This window comes from Gossypium hirsutum, chromosome A03 (genome assembly GCF_007990345.1).
Source record: "Gossypium hirsutum isolate 1008001.06 chromosome A03, Gossypium_hirsutum_v2.1, whole genome shotgun sequence".
NCBI lineage: Eukaryota > Viridiplantae > Streptophyta > Magnoliopsida > Malvales > Malvaceae > Gossypium > Gossypium hirsutum.
In genome coordinates this window covers 38556467-38579197 of record NC_053426.1, presented here as the reverse complement: position 1 = coordinate 38579197, position 22731 = coordinate 38556467, and the positions used below count along the sequence as shown (strand labels likewise).

The 22731-nt window shown below is 36.8% G+C and overlaps 1 non-coding gene across 1 annotated transcript; it reads right to left on the bottom strand.

Moving 5' to 3' along the window:
• Positions 1-22101: 22101 nt before the first annotated feature.
• On the bottom strand, positions 22102-22208 carry LOC121227794 (small nucleolar RNA R71). Its single transcript, XR_005925317.1, has one exon. It is a non-coding gene; the product is annotated as a small nucleolar RNA R71 (small nucleolar RNA).
• Positions 22209-22731: the final 523 nt, after the last annotated feature.

The window sequence follows — 22731 nt, the reverse complement described above, 5'->3', positions numbered from 1 at the left end:
AATTTGTTTCAATTGTTGAAGTTATTGCACATGTGAAAATAATATTGCTTGATGCTTTCCTGGAAAAGGGGAACAAATATCAGTTGAAAGTTACAGATGCAACCACATTAAAAGCATCAATCAGAGTTTGATAATCTGGGTTTCTCGGTTATGTTTCAACAAATGATTACTGAGACTTTCTCGATAGTTATACTACTAATGATAAAGTGATTATAGGAGAACAAAAAAGCTACTCAGTTAAGTTTGGGTGGAAGAAAGACTTGACTTAATAGCTTGTACCAGGTAAGAAAGTTCGAGGACAAAATTTTCATAAGGAGGGAAGAGTTGTAACAACCCATTTTTCAGTGGTGTCAGAAGCAGTGGTTTCGGGGCCACCAAATCTGACAAGAAAGTTTGTAAATATTACATTTAATATTTATGATTTAATTGTGATTTTAAAAAGGTTTTTGATTTTGTGATTTTTGTTTTATAAGCGATTTATTAAGTTCAAGTGATAAGACCCTGATGTTAAGTAGTTTTAGAAAATAAGCTATAAGGACCTCGTTTATATAAATTGAGCCATAAATATTTTTATAAATATTTAAGAAGTGTAATTTAGGTTATATTAAAGTTTCTTTAAGAAATTTTAACATTTGAATAGTTAATTAATTAAAAAGGACTAAATTGTAAAAGTTGAAAAAAGTCAACCGCTATCCGTTTAAAGGTGTTAAATTGGTTAAAGAATTATAATTGGATGACCTTAATGGATAAATAAATTATCTATAAAATAGTGGGACGGTGGATGCTTTAATTTCTTTTAATATTAAAGTTTTATATGTTATTATATTATGAAAATAATGAATAAAAAAGGTTAATAAGTAATAAATTAATAAAAAGAAAAGCAAAACCCTATTTTTCTTATATCTTTCTTCTTCAACCATGAGAACTCCATTTTTGGAGCAAGAAGCATTCGGCCAACCTTCAAATGTTGCATGTAGGTGATATTCCTAACCATTTTTAACAATTTTTTTGTTTTTGAGATCGTTGCAACTAGGTCTAGCTAGCTCATACCTTCGATTTTGAAACTATTAAAGATTTTGAATATTTCCATTGATAAATCTTGTGATTTTTTATGTTAGATGATAAATTTGGAATGTTTATTTATATTCAAAAGTATTTTGTTAAGTGATTTTGATGAATTTTTTATAAAGGACTAATTTGTTAAATTAATAAAAGTTCAAGGATTTTGTAACACCCCAAACCCGGCCCAGAAGTTATGGTCGGATCCGGCATGCCACATCAAAAAAAAAATCCATTCTAAGTCCAGAAAATCGTACTTGATGTTCAAAAGATTAATTCATTAAGGATTAAAGTGAATGGAAGCTGTGCACCAGGTAGGAAACCGGAAAAGAGGTGGTGAGTCCATCGGACTGCTTAAGTACCAAGCTCCCTTCGGATCCAATCCTAGACATGCATACCGCCATTGCCACACCTTAACGTCATGGATATTTCTAGGAAACCGATTTGATTAAGTCATTTTTAGGAAAAGTGATTAATTTTGGAAAATACTTTCATTGCGGATGTAACACCCCGTACCCGAGACCGTTGCCGGAGTCGAACACGAGGGGTTAACAGACTTAATTCACTTATTTGCACGGACCATTTTAAATTTCCAGACGAGCTGGCTAACTGCGTCACTGTCACCTTAAAAATCATATCTCGAGTTCCAAAACTCAAAAACCAGTTCTGTAAAATTTTCCTAAAACTAGACTCATATGTACATCTACAAATTTTTTTCTAGAATTTTTGGTCAAGCCAATTAGTACAGTTTATTAGTTGAAGTCTCCCCTGTTTCAGGGTTTGACTACACTGACCTTCCTGCGTTACGACTTGGATATCTCCCTGTACAGGGCTTCAATACTGATTCCGTTTGTTTCTTTAGAAACTAGACTCGAAAAGGAATCTAGAAATATATGGCATGACTTCTAATTATCTCTGGTTAATTTATAATGAATTTCCAAAGTCGGAACAGGGAATCCAGAAACCGTTCTAGCCCTGTTTCGCAAAAAACTAAAAATCTCTTAACATACAACTCATATGATTGTTTCGTTTCTTCCATATGAAAGTAGATTCATCAAGGTTCGATTGAATAATTTATTCACTATTTAATTCCATTCCTACTATTTTTAGTAATTTTCCAAATTGACAACACTGCTGCTGTCAGCATCTACCTTTAAGGTAGACTTTACCTATTTCATAGTTTCCATGATTCAACTAGCCCTTTAGCATATATAGCACAAAATATGATCATGATTAACCATTCCAATGGCTAATCGTTTCCAAACATTTCCATGCCTCTTAATGAACATATACATACAAGATGATTATAACATTATGCTCAAAATATATATAAGCCATTTTCGCATGGCTATCCAAATTTGTACAATACCGAAAGGTACATGACCAACATCAAAAAGGGTAGTCCTATACATGCCATTTCAAAGTTCAACCAAAAGTGTACCCAAAAGGGGCTTTGATAGTGTGGGCGACTTCGACTTCAATAATCTCGAGTCCGATAGCTGACGAACCAAAATCTATAAAACAGAGATTCAAAGAACGGAATAAGCATTTAATGCTTAGTAAGTTTGAGCCATAAAATTAGACACAACTAAAGTGTAGCATTCATATGGCTAAACAGATAACTTCATATGCACAAATTCTCAATATCATACTTACTTCACATTACCAACCCTTATATTCATACACAAAAGATCAACTTAGCCAAAGGCCGGTAGCTCATTTATCGACTGAGCGAATACTAATTGTAAGGGATCAACTAAATCAATGCATATACGAGACATACCTCATTGCTGAGATTTTACGAGCATATTAATTGAAACTATTACAGCAAGGTAGCTCATTCCCAAGCCAAGTACCTTCGAGATTTAACCGGATATAGCTACTTGCTCAATGCCTTCGGGACATAGCCTGGATATAGTAACTCGCACCAATGCCTTCGGGACTTAGCCCGGATATAGTAGCTCGCACAAACGCCTTCGAGACTTAGCCCGGATGTAATAACTCGCACAAATGCCTTCGGGACTTAGCCCGGAACTAGTCACTAGCGCAAATGCCTTCGGGACTTAGCCCTGTTATCATCCGAATATTCATGCACATATCAATAAATCATGACACATTTATATCTCATTTTCATAATTAGAGTTCAAACACAAGTCACGTATTAAGCACTCCCATTTTCGACTCACTAGCCACATACAAACAGCATGGTTTAGTTTGCTTTATGACACGATCTCTATGCACATACGGCTACCCGTCATACGTATAGACTAATTAACTCATCATATAATTCAAGTAGAATCATCATATCACCGTATATTTGTTATGCTCATACATCATGACTTAATCAAATCATAAACTAAGTCTCATTGCTCGAAAACTTACCTCGGATGTTGTCGAACGATTTCGATGGCTATTCGACCACTTTTTCCTTCCCTTTATCGGATTTAGTTCCCCTTTGCTCTTGAGCTTAATTTAACAAATAAATTGATTTAATCATTTGAGCATCGAAAAGAGGAACTCAAGGTACTTAGCCCATATATATATACATTAGACATTAAAGTCACATACATATGAAATCATGAATCAACTCAACATATTAACCCACACTTCCTTTTAGCCGATTGTCTAAGCCAAGATAAAAGCATCAATATGCTTGCCTCTAACCGAATACATGCAACACTAATCTTCTTCCTATGGCCGAATATGCATGTCTATGTTGAGGCTGATTATATGCTTAATACTTCCTACAAGTATGGTTACTTGTATTGATTATATATCATCTTATTTCAAGTTCAAAACTCGGCTAATACGCATATATACACTAGTAATCAAATACTAACATTTTGCACTTCACCTTACTACCATTTCACATCTACTTTCTACCATGGCTGAATGCATCAAGACACCATACCATTCAATTTTGGTCATGGGTTACACAAAGAACTTAATGTCTAACTCAAAAATGCCAAAAAGAAAATCCAAGAGTCATCAATCGCCATCACATGTATCATTACAAAGCTTCACACTTAGCATGCAAATGACATCAACACAAATCCACCTTAGCCGAAACTTAACTCATCTTCATGCCTCGTCACCACAACATCAAACATCAACCAAGAAGACAACACCCATGGCCGAATATCATCTCCATCTTATAGCAAAGATTTAAACCATGGGCTAGGTAGAACTCAAACTAACAACTAAAAACATGCATGAATCTCATGGACAACATCAAACATACCTTAGTCTAGCAAACCACCATAGCCGATTTTCTCCAAGCTCTTTCCCTTCCTTTCTTTCCTCTATTCGGTCAAAGATGTTCAAGAATGAACACTTTTTTTTTGTTTTCTTTCTTCAATTCACGGCAATATGGGGGGGGGGGAAACATGGATGAGACAATTTTTTTTTATTACCCGTACTCATTTTATTTTTCCTAACATAAATCACTAACATAACATGTTTATGACATGTTTTGCCCATAACATTTTGTCCTCCTTCCTTGTCATGGTCGGCCACTACTAAATTAAGGGGGAAATTGACATGCAAGTCCACCCTTTTATTACATGCACTAATAGATCCTTATAGATTAACCTATCACATTTCAAAAGTGTCACACATAAGTCCTATTAGCTGAATTCACATGCAATCGACTAAATCGAAGCTTAAAACTTTCACACATTCATATTCACATATTTTAGACAATAAATATCATATTCAAATAATTTGGTGACTCGGTTTAGCGGTCCCGAAACCGCTTTTCGACTAAGGTCACTTTAGGGCTGTCACAACTCTCCCCCACTTAAGAAATTTTCGTCCCCGAAAATCTTACCGGTAAATAGGTTTGGGTATCGCTCTTTCATAGAGTTCTCGGGTTCCCAAGTAGCTTCTTCCATCCCGTGTTTGAGCCATAACACTTTTACTAACGGAACCCTTTTGTTTCGCAACTCTTTCACTTCACGAGCTAGGATACGAATCGGTTCTTCTTCATAACTCATATCGGATTGAATTTCAACCTCTGATGGATTAATTACGTGTGATGGATCAGATCTATAACGTCGAAGGATCGAAACATTAAAGACATCGTGAATCTTTCCAAGTTCAAGGGGCAAAATCAATCTATACGCAACTGGACCAATTCGTTCAGATACTTCATATGGCCCTATGAACCTCGGACTCAGTTTGCCCTTACGGCCAAATCTGAGTATCTTTTTCCAAGGTGAGACCTTAAGAAACACTTTGTCTCCCACCTGATACTCAATATCTCTTCGTTTTAAATCCGCATAAGACTTCTGACTGTCTGATGCTGCCTTCAAACTTTCACGAATTATTTTTACTTTCTGTTCAACATCTTTAATCAAATCCACTCCGAAAATTTTACTTTCACCGAGCTCGGTCCAAAACAATGGCGTACGGCATTTACGCCCGTACAAAGCCTCGTAAGGTGCCATCTTAATACTTGATTGAAAACTATTGTTGTAAGCGAATTCAATCAAAGGTAAATACCGCTCCCATGAACCACTAAACTCGAGGATGCAACATCTCAACATATCCTCAAGTATCTGAATTATCTGCTCGGATTGACCATCGGTTTGTGGATGAAAAGTGGTGCTAAAATGCAGCTTGGTACCCAAAGCTTCTTGCAATTTCTTCCAAAATCGCGAGCTGAATCTCGGATCTCTATCCGAAACAATAGAAATCGGTACCCCGTGTAATCTCACAATCTGAGAAACATACAATTCAGCTAGTTTTTCCAATGAAAAATCCGTGCGTACGGGAATAAAGTGAGCCGACTTAGTCAGTCTATCCACAACAACCCAAATCGCATCTTTCTTACTTGCTGACAATGGCAACCCAGATACAAAATCCATCGTGACTCGATCCCATTTCCATTCAGGTATCATGATCGGCTGAAGTAAACCTGTGGGCACTTGATGTTCCGCTTTCACTTGTTGACATATTAAACACTTCGATACAAAATCGGAAATGTCTCGTTTCATACCATGCCACCAAAACTGACGTCTCAGATCGTTGTACATTTTTGTACTCCCCGGGTGAATTGACATTCGGCCACAATGAGCTTCGTTCAGAATCATCGAAACGAGTTCTGAATTTCTTGGAACACACAAACGATTTCTGAACCTTAAACAATCGTCATCACCAATTTGAAACTCTGATTCCATATTTGGAACACACTCAGCCCGTTTTGCAACCAATTCATCATCGACTTTCTGGGCTTCACGAATTTGATGAATCAATAATGGTTTGGCCTTTAATTCAGCTACTAACACATTGTCGGGTAGAACAGACAAGTGTACATTCATCGCTCGTAAAGCAAACAGTGATTTTCGGCTTAAGGCGTCCGCAACCACATTAGCCTTTCCCGGGTGATAATCAATGACAAGTTCATAATCTTTCAACAACTCAAGCCAACGCCTTTGTCGTAGATTCAAGTCTCTTTGAGTCATCAAATATTTGAGACTTTTGTGATCCGAATACACATGACACTTCTCGCCAAATAAATAATGTCGCCATATTTTCAAAGCAAATACGATGGCAGCTAGTTCGAGATCATGGGTCGGATAATTTTTCTCATGTGGCTTCAATTGTCTCGACGCATAGGCCACAACTCGACCTTCTTGCATCAATACGCAACCCAACCCAAGTAGGGATGCATCACTATAAATGACAAACTCTTTGCCTGATTCGGGCTGCACTAGAATTGGAGCTTCAGTCAAATAAGTTTTCAGTTGATCGAAACTTTTCTGACACTTTTCTGTCCATTCAAACTTAACATCTTTCCGAAGTATTTTCGTCATTGGTGTAGCTATCATCGAGAAACCTTTTACAAACCGTCGGTAGTAACCGGTAAGTCCCAAAAAGCTCCGAACCTTAGTAATATTTCTCGGAGGCTTCTAGTTAAGTATGGCTGAAATTTTGCTTGGGTCAACTCGAATACCCGATGCGGATACCACATGACCCAAGAAGCTAACCTCTCTTAACCAGAACTCACACTTACTGAACTTAGCATATAACTCTTATCCCGTAAAATTTGCAACACTAATCCCAGGTGTTCAGCATGATCGGTTTCATTTCTCGAATAAACCAAAATATCATCGATAAACACGACTACAAACCAATCCAAATACGGTCTGAAGATCCGATTCATCAAATCCATAAATACCGCAGGGGTATTAGTGAGCCCAAACGGCATCACTAAGAACTCATAGTGATCGTATCTCGTTCTGAAAGCAGTTTTGGGTATATCCGAATCTCGAATTCGCATCTGGTAATAACCTGATCTCAAATCTATCTTTGAAAACACTGAGGCTCCCTTTAGTTGATCAAACAAATCGTCAATACGTGGCATCGGATATTTATTCTTTATTGTCACCTTATTTAGCTGACGATAGTCGATGCACAACCTCATGGTTCCGTCCTTCTTTTTCACAAACAATACTGGTGCACCCCAAGGTGAGAAACTTGGTCGAGCGAAACCTCTATCCGTCAATTCTTGCAACTGAGCTTTCAACTCTTTTAACTCGGTTGGTGCCATACAATACGGAGCTATCGAAATCGGCGTAGTCCCAGGTACAAGCTCAATACCAAACTCTACCTCCCGAACAGGTGGTAAACCCGGTAATTCCTCGGGAAAAACATCCGGGTATTCACAAACCACCGGCACAGATTCGGGTTTCTTTTCTAACTCTTTGTCATGAAGTACATACGCAAGGTATGCTCCGCACCCCTTTCTTACATATTTCTGGGCCAACATTGATGATATTACAGCTGGCAACCCCTTTAAGTCCGTAGACTCAACTCTGATTATCTCATTATTTGCGCACCTCAAATCAATAGTCTTGCTTTTGCAATTCACAACCGCATCATGCACGGTCAACCAATCTAAACCAAGGATAACATCAAATTCATCAAACGGCAAAAGCATCAAGTCTGCCGGAAAACAGGAACCTCGAATTACTAGGGGACATTTCTTACACACTTTGTCGACAAGCACGTAACGACCCAAGGGATTTGACACCCGAATTACGAACTCAGTAGACTCAATAGGTAAAGTCTTACTGGATGCTAAGGTTTCACATATATAAGAATGAGTAGAACCAGGGTCAATCAAAGCAATCACATTAGTATCAAAGAGAGTAAAAGTACCGGTGATAACATCTGGCGAGGAAGCATCCTCGCGTGCGCGTATAGCATAAGCCCTAGCAGGAGCACGAGCCTCAGATCTGGTCGTAGCAACTCTAGATACTCTCTGACCACCACTAGCATTGCCCGTATTTCTAGATGGTCTACCTCGAGCAGTGGTAGCACCCGGTTTCCCACTCTGATTTACATTCTGTTCAGACAACCTTGGGCAATCTTTAATGAAGTGGTCAACTGATTCGCACTTGTAACAGGAGCGGTCATGGAATCTACAACTCCCCGAATGCCATTTACCACAATACTGGCACTCCGTTCTGTCTCGACGATCATTTCCAACACTGGCGATCGAAGTGACTCGTGTGCTCACAGGGGGTCGATCGCGATCTCGTCTAGAAAAAACCGAAGTGTCCCTAGACCGGCCTAAGTCATCTCTAAATTTCTTCGATGACTGTTGAAAGGGCTTTCCTGAAGATCTCTTACGAAACTCCTTTGCTCCCACATCAGCTTTCCTTTTCTCCTTACTGAGCTCCTCGGCTTTGCAAGCTCGCTCGACAAGCACCACAAATTCTCAGATTTCTAAAATGCCAACATACAGCTTTATATCATCATTCAGTCCATCTTCGAAACGTTTACACATCACAACTTCTGAAGAAATGCATTCTTGCGCGTACCGGCTAAGCCTCACAAATTTTCGTTCATAGTCGGTAACCGACATGGAACCTTGTTTGAGTTCAAGAAATTCCTTCCGTTTTTGGTCAATGAATCTCTGACTGATATACTTCTTTCGAAACTCGGTTTGGAAAAACTCCCAAGTTACTTGCTCTCTGGGCACAACAGAAGTCAATGTATTCCACCAATAGTAGGCAAAATCACATAGCAAGGAGATAGTACACTTTAGGCACTCATCGGGTGTGCAAGATAGCTCATCGAGTACCCGAATAGTGTTGTCCAACCAAAATTCAGCTTGCTCGGTATCATCGCTGTCCGTAGCTTTAAATTCAGTAGCCCCATGCTTTCGGATTCTGTCAACTAGGGGCTTATTTGACCTTATTTGGTCAGCTACCGGAGGTATCGTAGGTGCAGGGGTTGTGTTTGTCGGGAATGGAGGTTGTGGAACAGCCGTATTAGTTCGAATGTATTGGTTGAACCAATCATTCATCACGCTATAAAAAGCTTGTCTAGCTTTATCATTCGGATTACTAGCAATAGGTTAAGAGTCCGCCGGCGCTGTCCCTTGTGCGGGAGCAGGCGCTACACTCTCAAGATCATCAGCTACCGCTCGGTCGGGATCGGGATCCATTACTATAAATAAACACATTTGCAAATGTCAGAAATCACCACACTATCAAATAATCACATAATGGCATGTATAGCTAGACCCAAACGTATTACGGTAGTCCTAGAATCGACTAAACCGTAGCTCTGATACCAATTTAATTGTAACACCCCGTACCCGAGACCGTTGCCGGAGTCGGACACGAGGGGTTAACAGACTTAATTCACTTATTTGCACAGACCATTTTAAATTTCCAGACGAGCTGGCTAACTGCATCACTGTCACCTTAAAAATCATATCTCGAGTTCCAAAACTCGAAAACCAGTTCCGTAAATTTTTCCTGAAACTAGATTCATATGTCCATCTAAAAATTTTTTTCTAGAATTTTTGGTCAAGCCAATTAGTACAGTTTATTAGTTGAAGTATCCCCTGTTTCAGGGTTCGACTACACTGACCTTCCTGCGTTACGACTTGGATATCTCCCTGTACAGGGCTTCAATACTGATGCCGTTTGTTTCTATAGAAACTATACTCAAAAAGGAATCTATACATATATGGAATGACTTCTAATTATCTCTGGTTAATTTATAATTAATTTCCAAAGTCGGAACAGGGAATCCAGAAACCGTTCTGGCCCTGTTTTGAAAAAACCTAAATATCTCTTAACATACAACTCATATGATCGTTTTGTTTCTTCCATATGAAAGTAGATTCATCAAGGTTCGATTTCATAATTTATTCACTATTTAATTCCATTCCTACTATTTTTAGTGATTTTTCAAATTGACAACATTGCTGCTGTCAGCATCTGCCTTTAAGGTAGACTTTACCTATTTCATAGTTTCCATGATTCAACTAGCCCTTTAGCATATATAGCACAAAATATGATCATGATTAACCATTCCAATGGCTAATCGTTTCCAAACATTTCCATGCCTCTTAATGAACATATACATACAAGATGATTATAACATTATGCTCAAAATATATATAAGCCATTTTCGCATGGCTATCCAAATTTGTACAATACCGAAAGGTACATGACCAACATAAAAAGGGTAGTCCTATACATGCCATTTCAAAGTTCAACCGAAAGTTAGACACAACTAAAGTGTAGCATTCATATGGCTAAACAGATAATTTCATATGCACAAATTCTCAATATCATACTTACTTCACATTACCAACCCTTATATTCATACACAAAAGATCAACTTAGCCAAAGGCCGGTAGCTCATTTATCGACTGAGCGAATACTAATTGTAAGGGATCAACTAAATCAATGCATATACGAGACATACCTCATTGCTGGGATTTTACGAGCATATTAATTGAAACTATTACAGCAAGGTCTCTCATTCCCAAGCGAAGTACCTTCGGTATTTAACCGGATATAGCTACTCGCTCAATGCCATCGGGACATAGCCCGGATATAGTAACTCGCACCAATGCCTTCGGGACTTAGCCCGGATATAGTAGCTCGCACAAATGCCTTCGGGACTTAGCCCAGATGTAATAACTCGCACAAATGCCTTCAGGACTTAGCCCAGATGTAATAACTCGCACAAATGCCTTCAGGACTTAGCCCGGATGTAATAACTCGCACAAATGCCTTCGGGACTTAGCCCGGAACTAGTCACTAGCGCAAATGCCTTCGGGACTTAGCCCGGTTATCATCCGAATATTCATGCACATATCAATAAATCATGACACATTTATATCTCATTTTCATAATTAGAGTTCAAACACAAGTCACGTATTAAGCACTCCCATTTTCGACTCACTAGCCACATACAAACAGCATGGTTTAGTTTGCTTTATGACACGATCTCTATGCACATACGGCTACCCGTCATACGTATAGACTAATTAACTCATCATATAATTCAAGTAGAATCATCATATCACCGTATATTTGTTATGCTCATACATCATGACTTAATCAAATCATAAACTAAGTCTCATTGCTCGAAAACTTACCTCGGATGTTGTCGAACGATTTCGATGGCTATTCGACCACTTTTCCTTCCCTTTATCGGATTTAGTTCCCCTTTGCTCTTGAGCTTAATTTAACAAATAAATTGATTTAATCATTTGAGCATCGAAAAGAGGAACTCAAGGTACTTAGCCCATATATATATACATTAGACATTAAAGTCACATACATATGAAATCATGAATCAACTCAACATATTAACCCACACTTCCTTTTAGCCGATTGTCTAAGCCAAGATAAAAGCATCAATATGCTTGCCTCTAACCGAATACATGCAACACTAATCTTCTTCCTATGGCCGAATATGCATGTCTATGTTGAGGCTGATTATATGCTTAATACTTCCTACAAGTATGGTTACTTGTATTGATTATATATCATCTTATTTCAAGTTCAAAACTCGGCTAATACGCATATATACACTAGTAATAAAATACTAACATTTTGCACTTCACCTTACTACCATTTCACATCTACTTTCTACCATGGCCGAATGCATCAAGACACCATACCATTCAATTTTGGTCATGGGTTACACAAAGAACTTAATGTCTAACTCAAAAATGCCAAAAAGAAAATCCAAGAGTCATCAATCGCCATCACATGTATCATTACAAAGCTTCACACTTAGCATGCAAATGACATCAACACAAATCCACCTTAGCCGAAACTTAACTCATCTTCATGCCTCGTCACCACAACATCAAACATCAACCAAGAAGACAACACCCATGGCCGAATATCTTCTCCATCTTATAGCAAAGATTTAAACCATGGGCTAGGTAGAACTCAAACTAACAACTAAAAACATGCATGAATCTCATGGACAACATCAAACATACCTTAGTCTAGCAAACCACCATAGCCGATTTTCTCCAAGCTCTTTCCCTTCCTTTCTTTCCTCTATTCGGTCAAAGATGTTCAAGAGTGAACACTTTTTTTTTGTTTTCTTTCTTCAGTTCATGGCAATGGGGGGGGAACATGGATGAGACAATTTTTTTTATTACCCATACTCCTTATTTTATTTTTCCTAACATAAATCACTAACATAACATGTTTATGACATGTTTTGCCCATAACATTTTGTCCTCCTTCCTTGTCATGGCCGGCCACTACTAAATTAAGGGGGAAATTGACATGCAAGTCCACCCTTTTATTACATGCACTAATAGATCCTTATAGATTAAACTATCACATTTCAAAAGTGTCACACATAAGTCCTATTCGCTGAATTCTCATGCAATCACTAAATCGAAGCTTAAAACTTTCACACATTCATATTCACATATTTTAGACAATAAATATCATATTCAAATAATTTGGTGACTCGATTTAGCGGTCCCGAAACTACTTTCCGACTAGGGTCACTTCAGGGCTGTCACAGTGGAAGCTTTGCTTGTTGTCGTGTTATTTTGAAATCAATTGTTGTTTTTGAAAACGCGCCCTAAAGCTATCCAATTTCAACAGTTAAAATAAGTATTACCTATCTTAGTAATACATATTAAAAACCATCAAAAATAAATAAGAGGCCTTATTACATTTAAAAGCCTAAAACCTCAAACGTAATTAAAAGGATGTCCAGTTCACCAGAAGAAAATCAAACTTTCAGAACGGGTGGCCACTCCGAATTCCCTCACAGCTCCAAGCCCACTATGGTTGGGGATTACCTGCGTGGATGAAAATAAAATGGATGAGTTTGGGGAAACTCAGTGTGTAAAATAACCCAACCATAGTCTAAATCAGCTCAACCCACAGAAACAGAATAAGTTGGCCTTAGCCCAGAACAGAATTCAGAATAAAGCCCATAGGCCCATAACAGAACAGAACAGATATTACATGTTTATGCAGAAACCCAACCATATCCAACCGTATACACCCCCGTACCAACCTTACACCGTGTGGGGAGACAACTCGACCCACCCAACCGCTACACACCACAGAATTTGCAGCATGGCTGCCAGAACAGATAATGTGACAGAGTCACCAGATATAGATAATCGTGGCAGAGCCACCAGAACAGATATATGTGGCAGAGCCACCAGATCAGATATTTGTGGCATAGCCACCAGAACGCTTCCTCCATAATATAACCCATGTCCCCATGCAACAGATATATAATCATGGCATACATCAGATAGAATCAGATCGTCATGCTTTTCAGTCAAAATTAACCCTAGGGGTATAACGGTAATTTTGCACCTAGAGGTATAACAGTAATTTTCCATACATAGGGGTATTATAGTAATTTAGCTACTTTTAGGGTTTTCATGCATATCCTAACTATTTACGTACTATCAGAACACTTACCGCACATACTTACTGAATTGGGCCCGTTGGCCCATGAACCTGATCTTTGGCCCATTAAGCCCAAATTATCAAAATGTACGAAATCGCGCGTACTGCAATTTATTACTTTAGATTACCAAATATACAAACCCAACTATCTTATGAGCATTCGCACACTCGCAAATTCCCAAAATACTAACTTTTTGGCATTTCGGCTTTTCGGCTTTTGCCAATCTAGTCTATGAGAGGGTGTCAGTTACACACCTGTTTGCGACGATATGCTGACGAGATTCACACACGAACCGCCTACAATTGGATTACTAACACGTTAATCTAACTATTCAAATACAAACTACGTATTAACTCCTTACAATATTCGGCCAACCACACCTACAGATCATAGTAAGATTATAAGAAATCAATAAGCAACTCATTAACAATTTTTTGTCAGTGTTTACCACATAATCATAATTTCACTGCAAGCTGTCTTCCTGAGCAACAGTCACTAAATTATTTATAACTGGAGCTACGAAACTCCAAATCAAGTGCCGTTAATTTTCCATGAAATTAGACTCATATATATTATATCCATAAAATTTTCAGAATTTTTGGTTTTGCCAATCAATACCAGATTTTTCTCAATGTTTCGCATGTTTCACTGTTTGACTAATCTGACCACTCTTCATTACGAATCAAATTTCTCATTGTACAGAATTAAAAATATGTTCTCGTTTATTTCATTTGAAACTAGACTCAACAAGCTTTAATTACATAATTTATTCAGCTTCTAACTCATCTCCCACAATTTATGGTGATTTTCCAAAGTCACGTTACTGCTGCTGTCCCAAGCAGATTTATTACCAAATCACTCTTTCACACCTAACTTGCATGCTTGTTATTTAAACATGTATATCACCAATCAATCATCACATATCTATGATTTTACTTAAGTATAATCTCCATTTCATCATTTTAAAGCACAACATGTTAGCCGATTTTTCCCCTTAGCATCTAAGGCACATGAATGCTCATTTGTTTGGCTCAACTTCACCTATCTTCCATTTTTCATCAAAAGAACATGAAACAACAACCATTTCCTTCATTTTAATTCATGACTAAATGCTCACAACACAACTAAAAATCAAAATATACTTCAAGAGTTAAGGTAGAATCAAGAAGAACTCATGAACCTCAAAATAGAAGCAAGGTACCAAGAACTTACCTTCAATTTTCCTCCTCCTAATGACCGAATACTCAAGAGCTTTCTCCTCTCCTTTCTCTTCTCTAACTTTCAGCTATGATGAACAAAGATGGACAAAAATTTGTTCTTTTCACCCCTTTTTCTTTTAATAAAACTTCATATTTCATCCATTTAATTCTTTAATACAAAAGACATGAAATTCTTATCATGAAACATTTACCTAACCCATTATTATGGAACATTTACCTAACCTATTATCATGGAACATTTACCTAACCTATTATCAATTTGTATCAATTTGTACCATAAATTATGGATATCAAGTGTACATTTTGTCTACAACAACATGATGGCTGGACACTTCATGTAAAATGGGAGGTTTGTCATGCAAATCCTCCTATTTTGCACTCCTATTTATTTGGTCACTTCAATTTAGCCTATAGCATTTTCAAACATTTTCACATAGGTCCTATTTCATAATTTCACCCCCTTTTTGTTATGGAACAAAAATTAACTAAAATTGTCGGGTTCTATCTTAAGTTTGGGCTTTCTAGAGGCCCACTAACATAATTAAACCTATGCCAACATTCACAGGATTCCCGAAAATTGGGGCGTTACAGATTTAATGTGACATTGTTGCATGAATGCACTGTTTTGGATACCATGAACATTCAGCTAAGCTCAATTTTGCGTAAAAATAGTTAATTTGCATGTTTTGGGTTCAGGGACTAAATTGAATAAAAGTAAATCTTTAGGGGCAATTTTATAAAAATGTTAAAAAAGAACAAATTGTATGAAAGGAATTAATTTATTGTATAAATTAATATATTGATTGAAATTATTACTTTAGATCAAGATCGCTTGGAAAGTTGAGGAAAATAAAAAATTACCAAAATGCCCCTGAACTTTTGTATTTTTGCAATTTAGCCAGGTAAGTTCGTATGAACTATATTATGTGTATTTTTATTAAATTGAATGTTATTATGTGAAATTTTATTGAAAAAGAATTTATATTTATATATGTTATTATACAATTTGGCTTATAATGAAACGAGGGAAATTCAACGACGCTCGACGACTATCGAGTCTCGTTTGAACCTTAGGAATATTTAGGATAAAATGATATATCATTAGGGGTTACCATGTTTTGGCTGCTGGTCCCGTACGTTCTACTTGTGGCCGAGTTTTCCAGCATGTGTTGCAGTTACTCATCAGCTTGTGTGAGCAACACCATGTAGTTACGTCTTGACCGTCAGCTTGTGTGAGTAAACCTAGTGATGGCTTGAGAGTTAGCATCTATATGAGATATGAGATAGAGATGATTTCGACCATGTGTTGGCACATAGTGTGAGAAACTCCCACGTATCCGATATTATTCTAAATTGTTCAACGGGAAATATGTTGTTACGAGACGATATGAGTTCGATACGAACTAATACATGTATATACATGAAATACATGGAAATGATGGTACATGATATATTAAAATGGATGATATATTTATATGATGAAATGGTAAGATGATGATATGTATCATGACATGTATGTATAAATGAATATCCTTGATATGTTGATACATAGTAATTCTGTAAGTTGAGACGAGTAATGAACCCAAGTGTTACATGTTGAGAAAATAAGGCTATCAATGTTGAATTTATATAAAATATGTTCAAGTACGCTAACATGTGTTTTTGTTTGATGCTTAGGCAAGTGTCAAACTATTGGTTGAATGGTATTATGTTTACTTATAAGCCGTATTGAAATGGTAAGTGCTCAAATGAAAATATATTTGTACTCATGAAAAAGTGGTAAGGTTTAAATTATGCAAATTCTTATGAAATGGTTTATCATGTGATTAATTCTAAAAGAGTTATGTTTAAATGTACTAGCATGTGGCTATGGTTGATGATATGCTTGTGTCTTGTGTATTATGCATATGAAATGAGTGATGAAAAAAGGAATGATGATTTGAATTGATAATGTTAATTAAGCTAAAGAAAGTAAATGTAATGAAAAGTAATGACATGCAAATGAAAGGAAGAAAATTGAAAGAGACTTTTTATAAAATCCTACTTTGTTAGGGATGATAGGTCTAAGTGATGCTGTGGAATTATTCAATTTGTGAATTGTTGAATTCGACTTCATGAATCGTGTGGTATCGGTATATGATTATTCTTGAATTGTATAAATTTCATATTTGAAATGGATAGATATGATTAAAGTTTATACGAGCTTACTAAGCATTCCTTGCTTACGTAGTTGTTTTTCTTTACTTTTCAGACTATCTAAAGCTCGATCAGGTTGGAAGCTCGTTGGAGACTTATCATACTACTTAGCGATTATATTGGTAGATGTTGATGTCTTGGTTAAGGTTATAATGGCATGTATAGGTATTTTGGCAAATATTAGCCTATGTGTTTTGGTTGTGGAAATGGCCATTTGGTTAGTTTGCATTTTGGTCTTGTTTTGGTAAAATGATATATATTATAAGGTGTATATAAGTAGCTTTGTAATGGTTGATATATGACTTGTTATGGTTCAATGATGGTAGATAGAAAAGTAGTTGAATGTGCATATTAGATATGACATAATTTGTTGTGAATTGGTGTTTTTCCATATTAAGCATATATGTATTTGATGCTAATGGTTATGTGGTTCAGTTGGTACCAAATGGTATGTTTTGGTAAGTGACTTACATGTTGTGTAATGATGCAAACTTAGTTAAAAGTTAATCTATTATTTTGGCCAAATTGAGTACATGGTTATACATGTAATAATGTTGTCATTTGAGGTGCCTTTGAGCATATTGATTTGATGTTATGCATGATTTTGGTGCCTTTTGAGGGCTTATGTATATGTGCAAAAGGGATTATATGTACATGTTGAATAGGGTGAGAAAAATGGCTTGTAAAATAGCATATTTTCGTCTACACGGACATGTATCTTAGACGTGTGTGACACACGGCCAGGTAGCACGGCCATGTGTCCCTTGTAGTTTTCAAAGGGTTGTAAGTCAGCTTTTACATAGCCTGGCACATGGGCGTGTGGTTTGGCCTTGTGACCCAAGCCAGTGAGTTACACGGGTACGAACACGGGCTAGGACACGGGTGTGTCCCTATTTTGAGTGCCTACACGGCATAAGACATTAGCGTGTCTCTTGGCCATGTGCGTTACACAGCCTGGCCACACGGCCATGTGACCCCTGTAGTTGGTAAATTGTCATCTTTTCCCTGAAATTTCTATATGTTTTTTATTTAGTCCCGATTTACTTCTAATGTGTTTTTAGGGCTCATATAAATGACAATATGTATGTTATTGATTGGTTTTGCTGTGATTGATGATATGAATAAAATGTTTTAAAATTTTTGATAGTTTTAAAATGTAAACTTAGGTAATGCTCCGTAACCCTATTCCGACGACAGATACGGGTTAAGGGTGTTACACAATATGTTCACTATTATATGGCATGAATAACATACCCACATATTCACTTTCACAACATTAATCATAAACACATTACACATGTCATAGCATCACATTTTAGTTCGCATTATCACATCCACATAAGTACATTTATCACATACTAAACATAGGTGAGAGAACACTTACATTCATAATTTAGAGTATGGGTTTAGGCTACCTCTATACTCCCAATTAACACAATGAATCATCTATGAGCAGCTATTCCAAAACACTCACCAAAAATACTTTCACCAAGAAGTCGAAAGCTCAAACAAGGCTTTCCTTGCCCTTGTCTCTACTCGTTGAAGGTCCTATCGACTCTGATGCTTCAACAACATTATCACACAACCAACAATCAACCAATAATTTACCTCAAATAGTAGAAAACATAAATCTAAGCTAAGTTCTCTTGTAACTGAAACCTTCTACTTAGAAAACTTAAAACTCGAATATCTCAGTTTACACTTAATATTTTTACATGAAACGAATTGCATTCACCTGCGACTAATTCCTAACCATTAAACTACACAAAACCCCAAAATTCATGGTATCTACATACAAGTTATAACTATTTTAATGAAAATTCATTAAAATTGAAGAATTCATTAACGAAACTTCAAAGTAAGTTTAGAAACCTTCTAATTACATCAAAATTAATTGAAAAGCACTTTAAAATCATAGTTTTACTCAAAAACCCTAAATTCGCCATTAACGACCCCATTTTTGAATTTTATTCAAATTTTACAATTTAATGGTTAAGTACTCAATTTTAAGGATCCAATAACACTAAAACTAATAGGGAAATGAATTTTTACCTTCGATGGAAGAAAAATAGAGGTTTTTTCAAAAACTCGAAAAACCCACAACTTGATAATGAAGAGAAAACTATGGTGATTTTTAGTGTCTTTCTTGAAATCTATGGAGTTTTAAGGCTTGGGTGTTGATAGAAATCAAAGTAATATAGATTGGTAATAAAAAATTGAATGGAATTTGTTTGGATAAATAAGAGATGGCACAAACCAAGTAAAGGAGGAAAACTAACGTGAAAATTGTTGATGAGGGTGATATTAGGTTCAATTTTAAATTTTGATCTAACTACAACATAAACACTCTTAATTTTGACCTTGTTAAAAATCAATCCTTTTTTCTAAAATTAATGGTCGTTAAAACACTTTTTCAAAAATTGATTTAATTTTCTAAGAATCATTGTTGAAAACATCAATGGTGTACCATGTGATAAAATTTCGAACACTCTAAAGCTATAATCCCTAAAATACCCCTAAAACTCTTAGGCTTTTTTTCTGGGTGTTACACGACGACCACATTTCCTCGTAGCAACACCGATCGACTGTATGTAACATCACAGCGTCAAGTGGCCTGATGTCATAGTGTGACAAACTGTTTGGCAACGTCACAACTTGGAGAAGGTGACATTACAACATCGACCCTGAATTTTTAAAACTTTATGTTTTGGTTCTATTTCCTGCTCGGGTCTATAAAAGAGCTTTCGTAAACACAATTAAGGCTCGAATTTAATTGTATATCATATTATGAATGTGTTTGATAAACCGTAAATTATACATATTTTTACCCCATGTTTAATGCACTTTATAGATGATTTCTCATTAGAATTGGTGAATTCGATGCTCCTAATGCTTTAATTTCATGTTTTGTACTCAGGAGAGCACTAAGAGTCAAAAGGAGCCAAAAACGAGCCAAAAACAGACAAAATGGACCAAATCGAGAAGATGACACGGCTTAAGCCCTGCCACACGGGCAGCTCACACACCCGTGTCTTTCGAGGGTGTCGACCAAGGCTTTCACGATTCACACGGCCTGGCCATTGACCCACACGGTCATGTGCAATTTAACAGATCGAACACGGCCTGGCAATCACGTCACACGGCCGTGTCACACGGGCGTGTCCCTACTGAGCCCAAGTTAAGTCCAATTCAGAAAAGGCCACTTTGGAGGGTTTCTAGGCATTCCAAAGCCTATAAATACGCACTAGAGGAGGAGAAAAGGGGAGACGGAGAAGAGGGGTAAGGAATTACCCCAATGAAGCCGATTGATCCATCTCAGAAGCCGGATTCATCATCAAGACTGAAGATCTCTTCTCAATTCCCCTTCAGGAGTTTTGGGTTTTCTTTATGTTTTGTTATTTTTATACTTTTGAGATGTACTCTTATTTTATTATGAACTAAACCCCTTAGATACCTAAGGGGAATTAAACCTAAGACGAATCTTGTTATTGTTTTTTGAATTGTATGATAAATATTTAACTTGTCCTTAATTATATGTACTTAAATTCCCAGGATACTGATTCAAGACATACTCTTATTCAGAGGAGAAATAGACCCTGTCTAAGAGTACATTTTCCATAATTAAACGGAGTTGATTGCGCGCCTAGAAATAGGGTGACAAGATTTTGTCGGATTAAGGTGAAACCTAATAAGAGGATCCATAGATCAAGTTAATGCAACCCTAGAGTGTTAATTAGAGAAAAGTCTTGGTTATTCAATCTAGGGATTAGACGTTATTAGTCTTGAATAGGGATAATAACATAACTTAGGGATCTCTACGGAACAAGTTGAATGAATCAATCGCCCGATTCGGAGCCAGAATAACAAGTAAAGTCTAGGTGGATTTTTCCTTAGGTATTGTGTCAAGTCAATCAATTTTCCCAAAAGCAATTCCCTAATTGTTTTCTCTGTGCGTTCTTAGTTTAAATAATTAGTTAATTAAAACAAACCATTTTATTCTTAGGCTAGATAATAAAAAGATAGTTATTACTAGTACTTTTGGTTCCTTTGGGTACGATATCCCGGTCTTGCCATTACTATACTATTGTTCGATAGGTGCGTTTGCCATTTCGTCGTGATAATAGTTAGTCTAGGTTTGATCTTCATTATAAATATTTATTACTTGTTACGAATCACACGATCAAGTTTTTGGCGTCGTTGCTGGGGAACTGAAATATTAGGAACACTAAATTTTTATTACTTTAGCCATTTATTTTTCTCGCAATTTTATTTTATTTTATTATTTATTAAGTTACTTTTTCTATCTCTTGGCAAGTTTTTATAGTTTATGACTAGAAGAAACTCGTCAGGACCATTACTTTTTGACGAAGAAATCGATCGTAGAATTTGCAAAAATCAAAGAGAAATAAGGCGTAGTTTACGATACACGGAGAACGTGCGAGAAGACGATACTCAAACCCCAATCAATGAGATGGCTGAAAACCAAGGCAATCAGTTACCTTCTACAATTGCGACTAATCAAAATCCTACTCCACGTACTATGTATGATTATGCTAAACCTTCTTTAACAGGAACTGGATCTAGCATAGTTAGACCTGTTGTAGCTGCAAATACTTTTGAATTAAAACCTCAAACTATTCAGATGATACAACAGTTTGTTCAGTTTGATGGTTTGCAGGATGAAGATCCCAACGCTCACTTAGCAAATTTCCTGGAATTTTGCGATACATTCAAAATGAATGGCATTTCTGATGATGCCATTTGTCTTCGGTTATTTCCCTTTTCACTGAGAAACAAAGCTAAACAGTGGTTGAACTCGTTACCATGAGGGTCTATCACTACTTGGGAACAAATGACCGAGAAATTTTTACTAAAATATTTTTCGCCGGCTAAAACGGCTAAATTACGTAATGATATCTCTTCTTTTATATAGATGGATTTAGAAACACTTTACGATGCATGGGAGAGATACAAGGACTTACTGAGAAGGTTCCTTCACCATGGGTTGTCGCTTTGGCTTCAAGTACAAACATTCCACAATGGTCTAAATCCCTCGACTCGGCAAATGGTTGACGCAGCTACTGGCAGAACCATCAACAACAAAACACCTAAAGAGGCTTATGAATTCATTGAAGACATGTCACTGAATAACTATCATTGGCAAGTCATGAGGACTAAGCCAACAAAAACAGCCGACGTTTATAACATCGACTCAGTTACTATGCTGTCAAATCAGTTAGAACTTCTCAATAAAAAGATTGATAGTTTTCTTGGTTCTACGCAGGTACATACAGTAATGAGGTGTGACTCAAGCGGAGGAGGTGTGCATACAGAATATCAATCCTTCAATCCCACAACCAAAGAGGAACAAGTCAACTACATGGGTAATAATAAATTTAGATCTCAAAATAACCCATGCAGTAATACCTATAATGCAGGTTGGAGGAACCACCTAAATTTCTCCTAGGGTGGTCAAGGGAATCAAAAGCCACAAAATCCTCAGGGTTTTCAACAGCCACCTTATCAACAA